Source organism: Ambystoma mexicanum, chromosome 6p (assembly GCF_040938575.1).
Source record: "Ambystoma mexicanum isolate Mex_15411 chromosome 6p, UKY_AmexF1_1, whole genome shotgun sequence".
Classification (NCBI taxonomy): Eukaryota; Metazoa; Chordata; class Amphibia; order Caudata; family Ambystomatidae; genus Ambystoma; species Ambystoma mexicanum.
In genome coordinates this window covers 806,984,970-807,007,098 of record NC_090935.1, presented here as the reverse complement: position 1 = coordinate 807,007,098, position 22,129 = coordinate 806,984,970, and positions in this window count along the sequence as shown.

Sequence of the window (22,129 nt, the reverse complement as noted above, 5' to 3'; positions counted from 1 at the left end):
ACCCTCCACCAGGCCCCCACTCATGTCTCCCACCACCCCCAGCCCCCACCATCCAGGGGCAGCCTCCACCAGGCCCCCACTCATGTCTCCCACCACCCCCACCCCCCAGCAGTGCAGGGGCAGCCTCCACCAGGCCCCCACTCATGTCCCCTATCACCCCCACCCCCCGCCACCAGGGGCACCCTCCACCAGGCCCCCACTCATGTCTCCCACCACCCCCACCCCCCACCATCCAGGGGCACCCTCCACCAGGCCGCCCCCACTCATGTCTCCCACCACCCCCAGCCCCCACCATCCAGGGGCAGCCTCCACCAGGCCCCCACACATGTCTCCCACCACCCCCACCCCCCAGCAGTGCAGGGGCAGCCTCCACCAGGCCCCCACTCATGTCCCCTATCACCCCCACCCCCCCGCCACCAGGGGCACCCTCCACCAGGCCCCCACTCATGTCTCCCACCACCCCCAGCCCCCACCATCCAGGGGCAGCCTCCACCAGGCCCCCACTCATGTCTCCCACCACCCCCACCCCCCAGCAGTGCAGGGGCAGCCTCCACCAGGCCCCCACTCATGTCCCCTATCACCCCCACCCCCCCGCCACCAGGGGCAGCCTCCACCAGGCCCCCACTCATGTCTCCCACCACCCCCACCCCCCAGCAGTGCAGGGGCAGCCTCCACCAGGCCCCCACTCATGTCTCCCACCACCCCCAGCCCCCACCATCCAGGGGCACCCTCCACCAGGCCCCCACTCATGTCTCCAACCACCCCCACCCCCCAGCAGTGCAGGGGCACCCTCCACCAGGCCCCCACTCATGTCTCCCACCACCCCCAGCCCCCACCATCCAGGGGCAGCCTCCACCAGGCCCCCACTCATGTCTCCCACCACCCCCACCCCCCAGCAGTGCAGGGGCAGCCTCCACCAGGCCCCCACTCATGTCCCCTATCACCCCCACCCCCCCGCCACCAGGGGCACCCTCCACCAGGCCCCCACTCATGTCTCCCACCACCCCCAGCCCCCACCATCCAGGGGCAGCCTCCACCAGGCCCCCACTCATGTCTCCCACCACCCCCAGCCCCCACCATCCAGGGGCAGCCTCCACCAGGCCCCCACTCATGTCTCCCACCACCCCCACCCCCCAGCAGTGCAGGGGCAGCCTCCACCAGGCCCCCACTCATGTCTCCCACCACCCCCAGCCCCCACCATCCAGGGGCACCCTCCACCAGGCCCCCACTCATGTCTCCCACCACCCCCACACCCCAGCAGTGCAGGGGCAGCCTCCACCAGGCCCCCACTCATGTCTCCCACCACCCCCACCCCCCCGCCACCAGGGGCACCCTCCACCAGGCCCCCACTCATGTCTCCCACCACCCCCAGCCCCCACCATCCAGGGGCACCCTCCACCAGGCCCCCACTCATGTCTCCCACCACCCCCAGCCCCCACCATCCAGGGGCACCCTCCACCAGGCCCCCACTCATGTCTCCCACCACCCCCAGCCCCCACCATCCAGGGGCAGCCTCCACCAGGCCCCCACTCATGTCTCCCACCACCCCCACCCCCCAGCAGTGCAGGGGCAGCCTCCACCAGGCCCCCACCCATGTCTCCCACCACCCCCACACCCAGCAGTGCAGGGGCAGCCTCCACCAGGCCCCCACTCATGTCTCCCACCACCCCCAGCCCCCACCATCCAGGGGCAGCCTCCACCAGGCCCCCACCCATGTCTCCCACCACCCCCACCCCCCAGCAGTGCAGGGGCAGCCTCCACCAGGCCCCCACTCATGTCCCCTATCACCCCCACCCCCCGCCACCAGGGGCACCCTCCACCAGGCCCCCACTCATGTCTCCCACCACCCCCAGCCCCCACCATCCAGGGGCAGCCTCCACCAGGCCCCCACTCATGTCTCCCACCACCCCCAGCTCCCACCATCCAGGGGCAGCCTCCACCAGGCCCCCACTCATGTCTCCCACCACCCCCAGCCCCCACCATCCAGGGGCAGCCTCCACCAGGCCCCCACTCATGTCTTCCACCACCCCCACCCCCCAGCAGTGCAGGGGCAGCCTCCACCAGGCCCCCACTCATGTCTCCCACCACCCCCAGCCCCCACCATCCAGGGGCACCCTCCACCAGGCCCCCACCCATGTCTCCCACCACCCCCACCCCCCAGCAGTGCAGGGGCAGCCTCCACCAGGCCCCCACCCATGTCTCCCACCACCCCCACCCCCCAGCACTGTGGGGAACCTGCCAGCAGGCCCCCACACATGTCCCCCTGGGCCCAGGTCCTGACGATACACAATCATGGCAGTAATGGCCAGCATACCCAGCACAAACACCCAGGCAAGGATTGCATCCACCCACATAGTGAATGCAATCACATGACACAACCCCAATGCCAAGTATGCAAAAGAACACATGTCCGTCACACACACATACACAATGGGTGCAAGTGAATGTCAAAACCCATATCATGACATGTAACAAACCAATGAGAAAATAACACAAGTGTAAGAAAATATAAAAAATGTATTAAATACCAAAAATAAGTGAACTTTTCAAACATACAACGATGTGGCAAAGTAAATAAATGGTCCATGTCCGAGAACAAAAGTGATAAAAAATAAACAAAGGAATAAAACATTAAAAAGAATTTGTCCAAAGCAATATCATGTCATAGGAAATTAATGAAAAACCATTAGGTCATGGTGAAAACAATAAGAAATTAAAAAAATGTATCTCCCAAAAAAACAAACTATATACAGGAATGTTCCAGGGTCCATGAGCCCAACACCAAAAATGAAACCTACCACTAACTAATGAAAAATATATGTACAAAAAAGTGGCCATTGTCCGAGCGGTCCAAAATAATAATAATAAATAAAGGAAACCTAGCACTAACTAACTAAATAACTATGTACAAAGGCAGCGGGCAAGTCCTGCGGCTCACTTGGTGATGTTGCTGGCCAGGGCATCATCGAACTCCATGTCGATGTCCTGGAGGCGGGACTCTGTCCTGGCCCCGAGGTCTCGCAGGGACAACCCCATGTCCACCTCAAACTCCCTGCGAGCTTCCTCGAGGCACTCAGCCCGCCTCAATGCCCGACGCATGGAGAACTCCGCCCTGACCATGGCGAGCCGCTCCTCTTCCGCCCGCTGCCGCTCCGCACCTATCCGCTGGCCAAACTCCTCCCACACGGAACACACCACCATCCCAGGGTTGCCCTGCCCTCCGGCCGATGCCTGCCCCTCTGATCTTGATGGCCCCGAGCCATGATGCCTCCCACGTCGAGCCCGCTGCTGCCTCCGACGCCACTGCCTCTGCCAGCACGACGGCATCCAGGCTGATGGAAACCACCGACGCCGTCGTGCACGTGCCCTGCCCGATGATGCCGTCACATCTTCCATCTGCTGGGGTCCACTTGCTGTGTTGTCCACCCCTGCTGGACCTCCGACTCCCAACTGTGGCAGGGATGGGATCCCCACCGAGCTGGCTGCATTGGTCGGGGCAGGTCCACAGGGGGCCCTGGTGGCATCTGGGCTGGAAGACGGCAAGGAGAACGACCGGTGGATAGCCTGCACAGAGGAGGAGAGGGCCGTCAGATTGGCCAACACATGCAGGAAACCCCCGAACATGGCCGATCCCAATTGGGCCACGTCGGCACGGTGCACTTCGTGATGACGTGCGTGCTCCTCCCGGGAAGCACGCACGTCATCACGAATCACAGCCGTGCGCATCGCGACCCCAATCAGGACCTTCTCCACGCGGCCAGGGGTTACCACGTCCGCAGGTGGAGGGGAGTCAGGTGACATGGACATCCCCTCTACCTGCGGACGGGCCTGGGACGGGGCATCCCTGCTGGTGCATGGTGGTGCACTCACAGGGTCAGGGACAGTGACATGCACAGGCCCCTCCACGGTGACCTGTGCTGCCTCCTGCCCCTGGCCCTGGACTGCACCACTTGCACCAGCAGGGATGCTCCCACCAGGCCCCATGTGTGCACCAGTGTCGGCCTCCTCCTCCTCTGTGCAAACCACCAACCTGGATGGCTCCTCACCGTCTCCCGCCGTAGCAGGCCCCTGTGGGGGCTCACCCACCCCTTCCGCTGCAGCCGTGGGGGCATCCCCGCCGCCTTGCTCCACAGCGCCGTCTCCGCCCTCTTCTTCACTAGCCGCTGCGTAGAGGGAGACAAAGGACACAAGCATCAGGCTACTGTACAATGGTCCCCTAGACAGGAAGCAATAGCAGATGAGCACCACTGTCAAAGTACACTTCCATCATGTCCCTCCACAACACATGGGTCAGTCCAGGCAAAACACACACAGTAACAGGCATGGTGCATGCCATGGACATTTCCATGCATGTCCAATGGACTCTAGAAACATTCAATGATATGTAACTCACATGCATCATGGCTCATGCATATCACATGCACACACTTCACCTCAGTCACATCCATCTGGCCCCAAACACACCGAACACAGGCGAAACAAGGGTAAGTTGGGTGCGTCACTGAATCTGTGCATTGTCACACACATGTGTCATGCATCCATGGCATGCACAAGTCACAGACACGCAGGTCAGGCACACAGACATGGCTACCATATATGTACCTGGCATCAGCACCCATCCTTCACCCCCATCCATGTCCAGGTACAGAGACTGGCATGCTCTCATGTCCAAAATCTGCATAGGGCTCCCCATGCCGCATTTCAACACATGCAACAACCATGTGGGTCACACATCACTGGTCGCACATGCATTACCATGATGTCCCTGCACACATACATGCATACATGGCCCATGGCACACATACAGGCAAGTATCATAGAACCAGCACACCGCAACATGCCCTGTCTCACACAGTAATGCTTGGACACATACCGCTCAACTCCAGACGGGCCTCCCTCTCAAGGACCTGGGCGTGGAGCGCTGGGCGTACGCGTTCCAGGACCCTCTTCTGGATGGAACTCATGCGGCCCCGGCCCCCCTCCACGAGGCGCCGGGCCTTCACAAGGGTCCTGGACCTCAAGTCCTCCCAGCGCTTCTTGATCTTCTGGACGTTGCGGGTTGCCACCCCCTCCGCGTTGATGGCAACCACACAGTCGGCCCAGATCCTCTCCCGTCCTTCCTTGCTGGCGCGGGACGATCCAAAGAGGGCATCATACTGCCCCAGGACATGCTCCACCAGGACACCAACTTCGGTGGCAGTGAAGCTGGTGCCCCTCTGCCCCTCTGGCCTGGGGTTGCCACTGGTGCCAGATGTGGAAGTGCCCGACATGGCAACCCCAGAGGCAGGTGTGGGTGGGCAACTGGGTCCTGGGGCTGGGCTGTGGAGCGATGTAATCCCAGTTGGGAGTCTTCAGTTCCAGCAGGGGTGGACACAGCAACTGGACCCCTGCAGATGGCTGATGTGCAGGCACCAAATGGCAGGGCACGGTGGCAGCAGGCAGGCAGGCAGCAGCAGATAGCACGTGGGAGGCTGCTCGGGGCACTGGGGGGCAGTAACTCGGCCTTCTGGGCAGGAGCGTGGTGTTCCGTGTGTTTTCGGGTGGCCAGCTTGATACGGAGTGATTTGGCACGTGAAAATCCTGCACGTCAGCGTGAAATCCGAGGAAAGGCCCTTAGCGCGTAAGCGCGTCAGCACGCATACGCGATTCTATTGGACCAGAGTCCCTCAGCGCGTAAGCGCGTCTGACGTGACCCGCACGGGCGTTCCCCACTCAGCACGTGATGACGGAACACATGTGGAAATACTGCACGTCAGAGTGTCATCGCGTGATTGGCCTATGTACGTGTATTTCATTGCGTGTAATTGGACAAAAGTGCGCGTACACGCGATTGGCCTATGTACGTGTATTTAATGGGTGCGCGGCCACTTACACACGCAAGTACGTCAGCGAACCTGTATCCCGTGGTGCGTGTGAATTTCCACACGCTATTGGACTGGGAACTGGATTCCAGGGGTGCGCGGGTCACACGCTGTATCCCGTGGTGCGTGTGAATTTCCACACGCTATTGGACTGGGAACTGGATTCCAGGGGTGCGCGGGTCACACGCTGTATCCCGTGGTGCGTGTGAATTTCCACACGCTATTGGACTGGGAACTGGATTCCAGGGGTGCGCGGGTCACACGCTCGCCTAGAACACGCGCAAAGCATAAAATTGCGGACTTTAACAATAACAAGCTCAGACGCCAGGATGAATATACCGTTCCTAGCAGCAGTGGCAGTGGGCTACCAAAGGAGGAGGAGGAGGATAGTCAGGGCCAGAATATTCACACCCAGAACCAGCCTTTTCGGGATGCCTGATGACCAGGTGTATGGGAGGTACAGGTTTCCACCACACATCATACTGGACCTGGTGACTGAGTGGGAGGATGACCTCACATCACCCACCCTGTGCTCCCAAGCACTCAGCCCCCTGGAGAAGGTCCTCAATGTACTGCACTTCTTAGCCACTGGATCATTTCAGCGGACAAGTGCCATAGTGGGTGGGGTGTCACAGGCCACCCAGTCACGCTGCCTACACCAGGTCTTGAACATCATGACTGCACGCCCATCAGTCCGCAGGCACATATACCTGCCCAGAACACCTGCAGAAAGGCATGCTGCCGCCCTGGATTTTTACGCTGTGGCACGATTCCCCAAAGTGCTAGGTGCCATCGACTGCACCCATGTGGCTCTCCGTCCCCCCAGGGCATCTGAGCACATCTATAGGAACCGCAAGCACTGGCATTCCATCAACGTGCAGGTAGCATGTAATGCCAAGGGAATCATCACCTCAGTATATGCCAACTATCCCGGGTCCACCCACGACAGCTTCATTTACCGAATGTCCACCCTAAGCCGGGACCTAGAAGCTGGGCGGCATGGCGATACATGGCTGCTTGGTGAGTATGTATGCCACTGCACATGCATGCATGTTGGATACTGAGCAAGGTCACAACCCCACCAATGATACCAATCACCACCTCCACAGGGGACAGTGCCTACCCTCTCAGCCCCCACATGATGACGCCAATTCGGAACCCCACCACGCCACCCCAGGTAAGATATAACACAGCCCACATTACAACCAGGGGCATAGTGGAGCGCACATTCGGAGTGCTAAAGTCACGCTTTCGCTCCCTTGACCGTTCTGGCGGGCAGCTGTTATACGCTCCCCCAGTAGTGTGCAGGATCATAGTGGCAGCATGTGTCCTGCACAACGTTGCAACACGCCGGGGCCTGGCCGTGGACATGGTGGTGGCCCCACATCCCCAACCACATGCACAGCCGCTGCGCATGGGAGGGGAAAGGGCACGGGGGGAGGCAGCCCGTACACAGCTAGTGGCTAATTACTTCACATAGAAATCACACCCCTGTGGAGTGCACACTGCCCTGGCACATTCCATCTGACAATCAATGATGACTCAACCTGACACTGATCCTGAATGTCTGGAGAATGAACCGTGATAACCATGTCAGCCTGAGATTGTTCACCTGGAAGTGTCACAATGTGTGCATCCCTACCCACACAGACACCACCAATGCAGTTTTGTGAAGTTACACATTGAAGCAGCTAAAATGAATACCCACTTGCAAAATGCAACAAGAGGACAGTGCCATGTCAGCCAACCCAACCCCAGCACCACCACACGACACACCGTGCCATGTCATGCTAATTGCAGGTAAACAAAGTAATCCCCACAACATGACATCAGTCTCACTATGTACAGTGGCACTATTAGAAACCTGCAACACCTGAAATGCTCACAGCAATGCCGGACCAACAACATACTTGAGCACGTAGTACCATTAACATGACATCACAAATGTTACATATTAGTAGTCTCACCACCTGGAAATGCCTGCACTCCCACCACTACCAACTGTGCAGTGTTGTCGCCATGTAGAGTTGTAGGTGCACTGCTGCCAACATGGTCCCCATCTCCAGACTAGAGGTCCTTGTGTGGACATGAGGAAGGGACCTGCAAATTGGGAGGTAGACACAGAAGAAGAGTTACTCATCAATGCAACATGCAGTGTGCAACACAACAGCAATATGCACTATGAATGTATACACAGTATTGACTACAGACTGGCCACACAGCTCATGGGAGTCCAACGTCACTGTGTAATTCACTGTCACTTGGGCACACCCTTTGCAAGCCCATGGAAACGGGAAGCAGGAGGGGTGTCTGTGACTCAAACCCAAGCATCTGAACCAAATACATTACAAGCCTGCATGTGCCCAGCCACAATGCAGCGTATGCCCACAGGAACCACGGAAGCCAACAGATCGAAGCCAACAGATCGAAGCCAAAAGATCGAAGCCAACAGATGGAAGCCAACAGATCGAAGCCAACAGATCGAAGCCAACAGATCGTCCCAAAAAAATTGGGAATAAAAGAAATCAAAATCAAAATAAAAATAAGAAACAATCAAAAATGGCCATTGATGGGCCCGGGGTGGTTGGGGAGGCCACCCAGGAGGTCCAAGGACAGGATGCACACCAGAACCCACCTGCGTGGATCCTGGGAAGATAAAACACCTCCATGGGCTCATGGCCCACACGGCTACCCTATTGTGGGAGTATCACTGCTGTCGCTATTATCACCCTGTGCAGCTGCATCCGGAGGTGGTTGCACTATGGGAGGCAGCCCACGCAAGGCCCTAGTCTGCTCCTCCATGGCTGCAAGCATGCGGGTGTGGTAGGTCTGGTTCTGGAGGATGAGTGTGCGGAGGTCCCCATGCAACAACTCACGGGATGCCCGGACCTCCGCCCTCGTTGCCTGCATCTCAGCTGAGAGCGTACGGGTGAGACGCTCCAGCTGCTGTTCTGTCCTTTGGTGTGTTGAAGCCTCAAGCTCAACAAGAGTCGTCCTGAGGTGAAGGAGCTCCTGCCTCAGGGCTTCCCTGTGGCCCTGGGACTCAATGGAGATGGCCTCCTGCAGAGACGCCAGTGCCGCCCGCATGTCCCTGTTGGACCCCAACATGTCCTCCCTGTGTGACTGGCAGATGGAGTCGGTTGCCTGCTCTAGTCGCTCCATCAGCCTTTCTGGGGGGACAATGGAAGTGGCCACCCTATCCATGGCCTGAGCCATCATCTCGGATGATGCAGCTGTTGGGTAGCCATACCGTAAATGGATTGCTCCCATGCGGTATTGCCGGGTGGCGTACGGCCACCACGTCGGCGGGCACCACACCTGTCTGGGGCAAGGCGAACTCCGCCTTGCTGTGCCGGCACTGCCTGAGGCTGCAGGACTGCATTCCCCCTCTGATCTGCTGGCCCAGGAACAGGATCAGATGTCGCGGAGTGTGACCCTGCATCCGTAACCACCGAAGGCGTAGCTGCCAACACTGACATCCCCATGGAGGGTACTGACCCTGGTGCAGGTGGGTGAGACAGAACAGAATCCCTCCCTGGAACACTCACCTGCGACGGCACGTAGGTCTCATCCGAATCAACACCTGAGTACAGCTCGGGGGAGGTGCAGCCAGAGACACCCCTTGAGAGCACGACCTGCAGCACTTGTGGGTTCTCCCCCACCACCACACCACGTCCCTCACTGGTGGTTGGTCGGCCCTGGGACACCTCCTGGGTCTGCACCATCTCCACAACCCCAGCAGTATCAGGTGCGTCTTCCCCTGCAAAGACATGAAAACAAAGAAATGGAAACAGGCATTAGCACCGTGGCACACAATGAGGGCTGAGAAGCAAGAGAACCAGTACTTGATTGACACATGTCCCACATGACTAAAACCCTCCCATGCATGCACCCTCACTGCGTATGAAGTGCAGGCAAATGGCACACACTGATGACACCAAGATGGAAGATGAACACATTTTCTGCATGCTGCCTGGCAGTGGCATCACACATTGGCCTGTGATTGGCAGGTGAAACACACATGCCATCACACAGATGGCATGTACCATTGCTATTGAGTGAAGATGGAGAGGAGGGCAGCACCTATTCATTCAGTCCAGTTCCCGCATGTAATAGCTTTTCTAATTCTAACAGGTCAGATTTTTCACCTGGAGCTGCCAGTCTGAAATGGTCAAATTGCACAGGGACATGTGTGTACAAATGATATCCAGGTAACAAAGTCACTCCACTTTACCATACCCATGTCAGACATGTGACTAGTGGACAGCGACATGCCTAGTGAAAGTGGTGGAATGCAAACAAACTGACTGAATGAACAGTGAAAAAGAAGCAAATATGTTGTGTCAAGGTGACACTTCAAGGGCAACTGGCGTGCAGTTGTGCTAGATGTCTACTGTTGGCAGAAGGGATACTGCTATGGCCAAATGCAGCTGCGCAGGAAGGATTGCATGAAGCACATGGCTGACCCATACGACTCAGGCGCACACACTCTCACCTGGCACCCGAACAGAAGCCCTCACACACACACCATGCACATGGATGACACACACATGCATGTGCACTCACCGGACAATGCCTCGTAATCAGCCAGATCTCCCACGCCTTGGATCTGTTCCTCCGTGACGTAGGTCCCAGCGACTGACTCATGTGGAGTGAGTTCCATGTCTACTACTGGAGACCCACCTCCAGTCACTAGAGTTGCGGCATGACTTGAGGCCAGCTTACTCTTTGCCCTGCGCTTTAGGTCATTCCAGCGCTTATAGCAATCATTGGCTGTGCGCCTCACGATTCCAAGGGCACTTACGATGTCCGCAACGGTCTGCCAGTGTGCCTGGCGTTGTGCAGGTGTGGTCTTGGATCCTGCAACAATGACCATCTCGTTGTCATGTCCGGACACATACTCGACAAGTGCATTCAGTTCGTCATCCGTGAAGCTGGGCTTCCTGGACGGGCCGGACTGTGTAGCCGGGTCTGGGGCATCAGCCTGTGCCGGACGAGCACTCTTCCTCTTCCGCTTGGAAGGTGGTGGTGATCCTGAGTGTCCTGCGCCGCTCTGGACACTAGGGGCAGGAGCCCTGGTGGACTCTGTATCAGGAGTGTGGGATTGCACACTCAGCATGGGAGTTGGTGCAGGCATTGGCTCTAGTGTGATGGTGTCAGGGGGAATGTCAGCAGCATGGACTAGGACCGACACTGTCCTGGCTGGGTGTGTGAGGGCTGGGGTGGATGGAGCCGCAGCTGCCCCTGCAGCCTCTCTCCGCCCTGCCTCCTTGGTGCAGCAGATGACCTTGTGCCCCAGATCCACGTGCCATGATGGCATCAACGTGCACCAGCGCACGTGTCGTAGCCCTGCTGACCTGGAAGTCAGCCATGGAGTAAGCCAGGTCTGGTGCCACAATGGGCTGCTCCAACAAGGGCTGAGCATGGATGGTGTCAGCCACTTCAGCCTCAACGGGAGGGGGGGAGGGGGGATGATGGGTGCCCTTGACTGGTCCTCCACACATGGGGGGACAGGCTCACCCTGCAAGTTACGACCACGTCCCCTACCGGATCCACCACGGCCACCACTTGTGGCTCTTCCACCTTTGCCACCCTTACGGAATCCTCGCCTCCCAGCCATGGCACTGATATTAATGTGCGTATGGGAGTGGCTGTAGACAATTGTCCTGGGCAATTGGGGGTCAAAGGGGTTGGGTACCAGATGGTAATTGTACCCTAGTGCTCTAGCACGGCTGATTGTAACCCCTGGGGAAAGATGACGGGTCACGCAACGCACAGGAGGCCCAAAAAAGGGAGATGACGTGCACGCAACCCCTCCTAGACCACGTGTGCAGAAAGAAAAACCTGCACTACGCTGTGGCACCCAGTAACACAAGAATGAACGTATGCGTGTCACACGCAGCCTAGAATGACCTCTGAAGGGGTAGGCTACACACGGGGCAAGCACAGAAGTTGGATACGTGCGTGACTCACCGTCTGCCAGGTAAAAGAGCGTGAAAAATGAGCACGTTTGGCTGGCTAAACCCCCGCCAAAAGAAGATGTGTACGCTGTCTGAGAAGACAGGACAACAGTAGAAGGGGACACTGTTTGAGGGAACAGGCCCAGGTAAACCAGTAAAAGAGAAAAAAGAGAAAAAGCTGTCAGAGGTAACAGGGAATACGAACTGGAAACGCCGTGAAGTAAATCGCGTGTGAAACGACAAGAAGTACAGAATTCACCCACTCGCTCTCCACGAAAAGCACGTACAAGGAAATGGTGTTCTACATGTACCTTATATACTGGCCCACACGTACAGCGTCACTTACGCGGCGTGTACGTTCACCAATCACACGCTTTGTCACTCCTGCGTGTAGATCCATTTTCACCAATCACACGCTTTGTCACTTCTGCGTGTAGATCCATTTTCACCAATCACACGCTTTGTCACTTCTGCGTGTAGATCCATTTTCACCAATCACACGCTTTGTCACTTCTGCGTGTAGATCCATTTTCACCAATCACACGCTTTGACACTGGGACGTGTCACGCAACAATTTCCTGCACGTGCAGGTGACTATAGGAGCGCATATGCTGTTGACGGGTTTACGCGCTAAGGGCCTTTGCTGACGTGTGGGATTTCACTCCCTATCAGGCTGTCCACGCGTTCACACACGAGAGACCACGCTCCTGGCCAGGAGGCCAAATTACTGCCCCCCAGAGCCCTGAGCACGCTCCCACCTGCCATCTGCTGCTGCCTGACTGCCTGCTGGCCACGTGCCCCACAGTGCTGGTGGGTGGGGGTGTTGGGAGGCATGGGTGGGGGCCTGGTGGAGGCTGCCCCTGCACTGCTGGGGGTTGGGGGTGGTGGGAGGCATGGGTGGGGGCCTGGTGGAGGCTGCCCCTGGTGGCGGGGGGGGGGTGGTGGGAGACATGGGTGGGGGCCTGGTGGAGGCTGCCCCTGCACTGCTGGGGGTTGGGGGTGGTGGGAGGCATGGGTGGGGGCCTGGTGGAGGCTGCCCCTGCACTGCTGGGGTTTGGGGGTGGTGGGAGGCATGGGTGGGGGCCTGGTGGAGGCTGCCCCTGGTGGCGGGGGGGTGGGGGTGGTGGGAGACATGGGTGGGGGCCTGGTGGAAGCTGCCCCTGCACTGCTGGAGGTTGGGGGTGGTGGGAGGCATGGGTGGGGGCCTGGTGGAGGCTGCCCCTGGTGGCGGGAGGGTGGGGGTGGTGGGAGGCATGGGTGGGGGCCTGGTGGAGGCTGCCCCTGGTGGCGGGGGGGTGGGGGTGGTGGGAGACATGGGTGGGGGCCTGGTGGAGGCTGCCCCTGCACTGCTGGGGGTTGGGGGTGGTGGGAGGCATGGGTGGGGGCCTGGTGGAGGCTGCCCCTGGTGGCGGGAGGGTGGGGGTGGTGGGAGGCATGGGTGGGGGCCTGGTGGAGGCTGCCCCTGGTGGCGGGGGGGTGGGGGTGGTGGGAGACATGGGTGGGGGCCTGGTGGAGGCTGCCCCTGGTGGCGGGAGGGTGGGGGTGGTGGGAGACATGGGTGGGGGCCTGGTGGAGGCTGCCCCTGGTGGCGGGAGGGTGGGGGTGGTGGGAGGCATGGGTGGGGGCCTGGTGGAGGCTGCCCCTGGTGGCGGGGGGGTGGGGGTGGTGGGAGACATGGGTGGGGGCCTGGTGGAGGCTGCCCCTGCACTGCTGGGGGTTGGGGGTGGTGGGAGGCATGGGTGGGGGCCTGGTGGAGGCTGCCCCTGGTGGCGGGAGGGTGGGGGTGGTGGGAGGCATGGGTGGGGGCCTGGTGGAGGCTGCCCCTGGTGGCGGGGGGGTGGGGGTGGTGGGAGACATGGGTGGGGGCCTGGTGGAGGCTGCCCCTGGTGGCGGGAGGGTGGGGGTGGTGGGAGACATGGGTGGGGGCCTGGTGGAGGCTGCCCCTGGTGGCGGGGGGGTGGGGGTGGTGGGAGACATGGGTGGGGGCCTGGTGGAGGCTGCCCCTGCACTGCTGGGGTTGGGGGTGGTGGGAGGCATGGGTGGGGGCCTGGTGGAGGCTGCCCCTGGTGGCGGGAGGGTGGGGGTGGTGGGAGGCATGGGTGGGGGCCTGGTGGAGGCTGCCCCTGGTGGCGGGGGGGTGGGGGTGGTGGGAGACATGGGTGGGGGCCTGGTGGAGGCTGCCCCTGCACTGCTGGGGGGTGGGGGTGCAGGGGGACATGAGCAGGTGTGCAGGGTAGTCCCCTGTTTTGTAGGCTGCCTGCAGGGGCCGTGGAGGGTGTACAGGGAACACCTGTGAGGACCCACCCAGCCTAATCGCGTGTGACTTCCCACGCACCCCTGTAATACACGTACCCAGCCAAATCGCGTGTGATGATTCCCACGCACCCCTGTAATACACGTACCCAGCCAAATCGCGTGTGATAATTCCTGCGCACCCCTGTAATACACGTACCTGGCCAAATCGCATCCCTGTAATACACGTACCCTGGCTAATCGCGTGTGAAACTTCCCGCCTACCCCTGTAATACACGTACCCTGGGCAATCTCGTGTTAAACTTCCCGCGTACCCCTGTAATACACGTACCCTGGCCAATCGCGTGTTAAACTTCCCGCATACCCCTGTAATACACGTACCCTGGCCAATCGCGTGTTAAACTTCCCGCGTACCCCTGTAATACACGTACCCTGGCCAATCGCGTGTTGAACTTCCCGCGTACCCCTGTAATACACGTACCCTGGCTAATCGCGTGTATAACTTCACGCGTACCCCTGTAATACACGTACCCTGGGCAATCTCGTGTTAAACTTCCCGCGTACCCCTGTAATACACGTACCCTGGCTAATCGCATGTAAGACTTCCCGCATACCCCTGTAATACACGTACCCTGGCCAATCGCGTGTTAAACTTCCCGCGTACCCCTGTAATACACATACCCTGGCCAATCGCGTGTTAAACTTCCCGCGTACCCCTGTAATACACGTACCCTGGCTAATCACGTGTTAAACTTCCCGCGTACCCCTGTAATACACGTACCCTGGCTAATCGCATGTTAAACTTCCCGCATACCCCTGTAATACACGTACCCTGGCCAATCGCGTGTTAAACTTCCCGCGTACCCCTGTAATACACGTATCCTGGCTAATCGCGTGTATAACTTCACGCGTACCCCTGATATGCACGTTACCCGCTTTGCGTTCCTTGTTTGGCAGCCCTGTAAACTGGTCCAGGGTTAGCGCAGCCCTTTGCGATGATTTAGCGATTTTGATGGCTTTTCCTTGCGCGAGGGCGTTCTTGGGGGCGTTACTGGCGCTGCTGCTGGGTCGCTGCGATACTCTGCGCCACGGCTGGTTTGGGAGCCTAAAATCCATGAATACGCTGTGCGCGGAAATCGGTTTTAGCGCACGTGCCTGGCGCAGACAATCGCACGCGGACACTCTGCGCCAGCCGCTTGCGACACTTTTCTGCGAAATTCTATGAATTACCCTGTAAATATTTGAGCACTTGTCTTACAGATAGCAGAGTTTCAAAGTGCACAAACGATGTTAATGCATAAATGCATTTATACCGTACATATTTTCATTGCAACTGTTTCTACACTTTCCCACTCATCGTTTCATAATACAGGCCGAGAAGATGTAGAATCTTTAGGCTGTAGAAGCTATGTCTTGAATGACATAGCTCATCAGCTTTACATCAGTTTATTATTATTATTATTATTATTATTATTTTCATACATGGAAATAATTTGTGAAAAATCATGTTTAGAGGCTTTCTGTTGCAGTGCAGCTAGCCTCGCCTACCCAGTTAGCAGGCACTTTCCACTTGCACGTTTATATTAGGTAGCCTATTGTTGGGATGTTCCCCTCTCTCCACTTAACCATACGCCTTTTCATCGAGAATAGGTTTTGATGCCACCCTCTCGTGATCTGACTCAGCAGAGAAGGGGCTGCCCTGGCCTGCACTGCTGTATCCTTTAATCCCTCTGAAATGATGGCAGCCAGTTCCTGTTCCTCCTCCTTGGATATGTTCATCCGTAGTTCTCAGTCCCTCTGGCACTGCCTTGCTGCTGCCCTTGCTTGGCAGGTCAGGACACCTGCCAGGATCACACCTTAGCTTACAGGTATTGCCCAGCACTTAAACCTGTCCCAAGTACCAAGTATGGCCTCTTATTTAGGAAGTTACGTACTTAGTGCCTTGGTTCCAGAGGGCTACAGCCCCCATGGCTGCACTGAATGTGTTGTTTGCCTTTTCCTGTTTCCATCCCCTGCCTGGGAACACCGAGAACTTCTAACTTGTACACACCTGTTGAGTCTTATCCCGCCTGATTCTGCATTATCTATCCCAGTTGTATTTACTTAACTAGCACACCCTCCAGGCTTCACTTTCCTCACTATACATGCCTAAATGTGCTTCCAAGTGGCTTTACTTCAGCATGTTCTCTACAGAACACCTTCACTAATAAATAAATACACCCAGTGTCTTTGTTTATGCATGCACAGTAGAGGCCTAGTCTGAGTTTCCTCCTAAATGGCTCAGAAGCGGCCTATATTCAGGTGAGTTGATTCTCCTTGCAGAGCAAGCTCTGTTTTCCATTAATTCAATTTACTCGGCTGAAAAGTGCTGTTAATTCGGTTGGCGAAGTCCGCTTGTTTAAACTTTATTTAACCTGTTCCTTATGCTCAATGAACCCGAAAGCTGACTGGGAGGTAATTTGACACAGACGTACAGTTCCCCTGCTGCTCCAGTAGCTTAGACCTCCTGCATGGATACTGCCTAATGAGCAGCGTCTGCTTTCCTTTCAATACGATTTTGTGCTGGAAAGATTGGGCTCTTGTGAAGAATTTACTGGCAGGCTCCAGGAGACTTGCCAAGCTGTAGATTTCAGAACTGTGATTATCCTCATCTATCACTGATTCAAAACCTTTCAAAATATGCTTATTCTGATGCTGGCCTTGCTTTGATAAAATGTCGCTGCTGGCTTTTCTCTAATGGGTCTGCTGCTGAAAGAAATGCACTGTATAAAAACGTAATTTGGTGGGTTTGCAGAGCTTGTTATTATTCTAATTCTGTACATCCTATGGAAGTGGCGGGAAATAAGTAGGGTGGGGAAGATTTATCAATAATACACCATTTTAAACGTATGTCCTGTATGTACATAGATCAGTTCAGAATCACTGGAAATATACCTGTTTGGGGTGCAAAACAGAAGAAGACCCCATAGCTACATTTTAAAGGTTTAGGATACATTTTCCAAATCTACTTGTAAAAGGACTGCAAGTTCTGCAGCTTCAAATATAATGCATAAAGCTCCCTGAAGAAGGGACCCGATTCTGTGCTGCACGAAAGGTCCATGCTACTTCTGCCTGGAAAAGAGTAATGTCTGGGGGAGGAAGGCGTGGGACTCAACAATCGATGAAGTGGAGAGAGGGAAGGTACGTGCTGCTACTGTCTGTAAAACAGAGTCTTTACGGGGCAAAAAGGCTGGAACTCACCTTATGCAGTTCACATGTTGGGATGGTAAAAGTTTTTCTTGGTAACATGTATCTAGGGGATCACTATTTGCTTCCTTTTACAATCTCTCTTTAGTCTTCTGGTTATAAAGCCAGCATGTCCAGGAAGACCCACTGCCACTGGGCAGGCATCAGCCCGACTTCTATCAAACACATGATGATCCCTCTGACTCAAGAAGTAGTAGTGAGCAAAAATAAAGATCCTTGCACTACATTTGTGGATGCTATATTTGACACGGCTGATACTTTGGCCCCCATAAAATCCTCTTTTAGTCGCTCTAAGCCTTCCGCCTCTTGGTTTTTCAGCCGCACTTAGGTCACTAAAACAAAACTGCCGGTGGGCAGATCGCAAATGGCACATCGACGTTGCACCCTGTGCCAAGATTAATACACAGGCCCTTACAGAATACCGGGCTGCTATTAAAAAGGCCACATCTTGTTATTTTGCTGCCAAATTCTGACATCCTCCTCCTCGGCTAGGGAACATTTCCAAGTTGCAAAAGAACTCTCAGGCCCAGTATGACCTTTAGCAGAGGATTTACATACACACGCTATTGTGACCATATTGCCTCTTTTTCAGGGACAAAATGAGCAGTATCTGACAAATGATTGGGGCTGGCACGTCTCATCCTTCGAATCCTTGCCTTTTAGTCCATAAAAAGAATCAGACCAGTGCCTTTCCGTTCAACATAATGACCCACAGCATGGTCTCAACCGCAATATTGATCTGCTTCTTCCATTGATACCATTTCGCTTTGCATTATCCAATCCGTTTTAGATAAGTCCATTACTCTTTTTGCCGCTGCTCTACAAAACTCTTTCTTGACAGAGTTGATCACAGGGTCTTTGAAACATGCAGTCATCGCCCCACTGCTCAAGAAGGCACATGTTGACCCTGCAGTGTATCAACCTATTTCCCCACTCCTGGCTGTCTTGAAACTGATGGAGGCTATTGTGACTCCTCAGTTCTCAGAATTTCCACAATCAAACCCTCTCTTGCACACTTTTCCATCTGGCTTCTGCCCGTGCATGGGCACAGAGTCTGTCATGGTTGCAATTATGGATAACATTTCTTTGCTTCAAGATCGCTGTGGATTTTGACACCATTGACCATGGGATTGTGCTTCAGAGTTTGGAGAAGGTTGGAGTGACAGGCGTTCCGCCACGTTGGTTTGCCTCTTTTTTGTCTGACCGCCTCCAGACAGTATCTCTTCCACCTTTTAAATCCCTTCCTACAGCAGTGACTTGCAGGGTGCCTCAGGGCTCTGCCCTGTCTCCTGTTCTGTTTAATTTATACTTGCAGCAGCTGGCCAACCTGGTTGAAGATCATCTGGTATGTTTCTACTCTTACACAATGATACACAGATCCTCGTCTGCTTCAGTGCACCAGCCTCAGACCCTCCTTCAAGGTCTAAGCACTGTCTTTCTTTGGTTGGAAGATGAATGGCCAGGAATTGGCTCAAACTTAACCAGGATAAAACAGAGGTCCTCTTGGTTGGACCACCTGCTATGCAGACCTTGTGGGCTACCAACTACTGGCCGATCTCCCTGGGCACTGCCCTGAGCCAGTTCTAGCAGTGAAACGTTTGGGAATTAAGCTCATGGCCAGTGACTTTAGAGAAGCCCATATTTATTCAGTATGTCAATCAGGCTTTGTTAAGTTAAAAGTTCTGAAAAATGTCTTACCATTCCTTCCTCTTGAGGCTAAGGTGATTACCTCGTCTATCATGGTATCTGTTGCTTATTGCAACAGCATCTGCCTTGGACAACCAGGGGTTCTGCTACAAAGCTTAAAGATTCTCCAAAACTCAGTCGCGTGGCTGGGGCATTGAACCCCTGGACTCCTACATTCTAAAGATCTTTTCTGTCAGATGCAATGGCTCCCTATTAGGAGTTTCAAGATACGGTGCCATGTGCACTGCACCATTCATAACTCTGGTGCTGAGTTTCTAATCTCAAAGTTGACTCTTTACAAGCCTACCAGAGCTCTCTGTTCCTCCCCTCAAACCCTGCTATGTATTCCAGGATTCTTTATGGCTCGGGCAAGGGGAAGATCATTTTTGGTGCTGACCCCCATGCTTTGGAACTCTCTGCCGATGCACCTCTGTATCACTTCTGAATACCTTCAGTTTAGACAGAAACTGAAGACATATTTGTTTTGATCCTGCTTGGAATCAGTCCTCACTTATCTCTGGTGCCTAGATGCCGTCTGGTCTTAGCTTGCGCTTTTGAAATATCTCTACAATAAAATACAGCGCAGTATCAGAGTCATAAACATGCATCACTCCAAGACACAGTGTGAGGAATTGCCATCAGGCAAGTGTGTAGTCCACGCTTTTCAAATGTTTATTAATTATTAAAGTGATGCAGGTAATTTCATCTCTGAAAGGGCAATCTGCTAATCAAATACCCCTTTTCTTAAAATCCATGGCAAACTTGTGCCCTGATGTACTAGTAGACTGATCTGCAGAGCCTGCTTTACAATGGCACAGAGCAGCACCCAGAGGTTGCAGTTGCCCATTTGACAGCTGCAGTCTGTGTGCAGGGGCTACATTTAAGATATGCACCCCTTTTCCAAAAACTACATAACTATGAGACTGTTGTCCTGGTGGCATGCTAATCTGTAAATATAATCCATACCTGAATTTAAGGTATGGTGGCCAGCACCTCTCATAATTATGCAAGTCACAGAAATTTGATATCACACATGTGTTAGCCCTGTGAGCCCAGCTCAGCTGTGAAAGGATTATGTGTATTACCCACCGACAGGCTCTCCTTCCTGCTGATAGCAAGACTGTAGGCTTGAAGGTTGCCTCTCTTTGTCCATTGTGAGAGTAGGTAACACCCTCCCCAGAGAAGTATTCCACAGGAACAGGGCACACCCATTCACAAAATAAGTAGCCTTACACTAGGGTGCTGCATGGGAAGGGGATAGTGTAGACGGGGGAGCTCTTTACAGCTGAAGGAAGGTTCCACCATCTTGTTTCTCTCTGACTCTATCTTACCTTCCTGTCCCATCCACTTTTGTAGCAAAAAGCACTTTGGGTGGGGTGTCAAGAGGGCAAAGTCAACTTGTTCCAAGACCAGGGATTGGACCCATAAAGCAGGATAGCTTTAGTCCAATTCTCTGTAGCCTTTTGCCTTTGAAAGAAGAGATTTCCCATTAATTCTATGTATAATCTCTGGACTTCAACCCTTGAAGAAGATTTCAATGGACCCTTTTGGGAGAGAAGTCCATTCAAAAGTCCTCCAGTTGTGAGGTGTAGACAGGTGCTCCAAGGCAGAGGCAAGCTATGTCCTCCAGCCATCCCCAGAAACCTTTGGGGGTGAACCTGTGCTGGAACAAGACTTGCAACTCTTCCACCCACACTGCTGCCCATGTTCTAACCATGTTGAAGGACCCCGGGAAGATGTGTGCCAACCTGTCCCACGTTTGGGAGCGAGAGAAAAGGATTTCTCTTTTCATTGAGACCCTGGAGTAGGACTCACAAATCCTGAGAACAAGACAGACAGGATGTCTGCCATTTTGCCACCAAACCACTGTGGGTCGTGATTCAAGAGTGTTTGACCCAGTCTGAACCAACAGGACCCTGAGAAGCTGCCTTTGGCCCTCATCACCTATCGAACTGAGGTCCACCCACTTGAACAAGTTCATTGCTGCACTGCACCAGCTGTAGTGCGTCAATGCCTCAGCTCGAAAAGAGAAGTGTTGCTGCATCTGTATTTCTTGAACCACCATTCACACCACCAGCTTCTTCATTACTGATTGACTTGATGACAGAACCACCACATGTGTTCTTCCTGAACCACATCCTTTGGGCCACATGGAACTGCTTTGCATGCGCATCCCGTTATCAGTTTGTCTGCCATTAAAACCTTGCCCGTGGAACCAAACCTGGTGACCTCATCCGCAGTGCTTGAGTCACTTCAAATCACAGGCTTCTAAAAGTTTGACCATGCTTTGACACCCACTCATTGCTGGACAACCACACCTGCTACATCGTGAACTGACTCAAATTACCAAACAGAGCTGAAAGGTCTGGCTTGTTGAACCACCAAGACACTGCAAAAGGTAGTATTGTCTGGTAACTGTTACCTGGTCCATTATGGGCCCTAGAGACTGGTTAGGTTCCATGAATCACCCTCTACAACTCAAGAACATATTGTTTGAACATTGTAGCTTTTTATTGCCTTTTCTCAGCCATCTTAATACTCAGGGTGCTGCCTCTTGATATCTTACATATTCTGTGTTCTTTAAACACGGGTGGGTTTCACCAATGTTTTAAGTTAGTTAATATTTTAATGGATCACTTTACAAGTCATAGAGGGAAGGACACAGGGCCTCATTACACGGTAGACGGTAAGGGTTTACCGGTACTGCTAAGGGCACCGGTACCGGTAAACCCTTACCGCCTTACTACGAGTTCCCTTTGCGGGACCTGACCTTAACGGCTGGTTTTACCAGCCGTTAAAGTAGGGTGCCGCAAAGGGACCTTGGTGCTAATTACGGTACCGCAATTTGCGGTACCGTAATTAGCCCCTTCCCCATTCCCATTATGCCCTATGGGGGCAAAAATGGGAATGGGGAAGTGCCTTGGTGAATGGGGAATTACCGCCCCCGCTCACCTTGGTGTTGGGCGGTAATTCCGCCATCCACCAAGGCGGACACAGTAAAATACCGGCGGCAACCATGGCACTAATAGCGCCATGGTTACCGCCTACCGTGTAATGAGGCCCACAGTGAGAGAAGCCGAAATACAAGGGACGGAAAACTGACAATGTGAGAGTGGAAGGTGG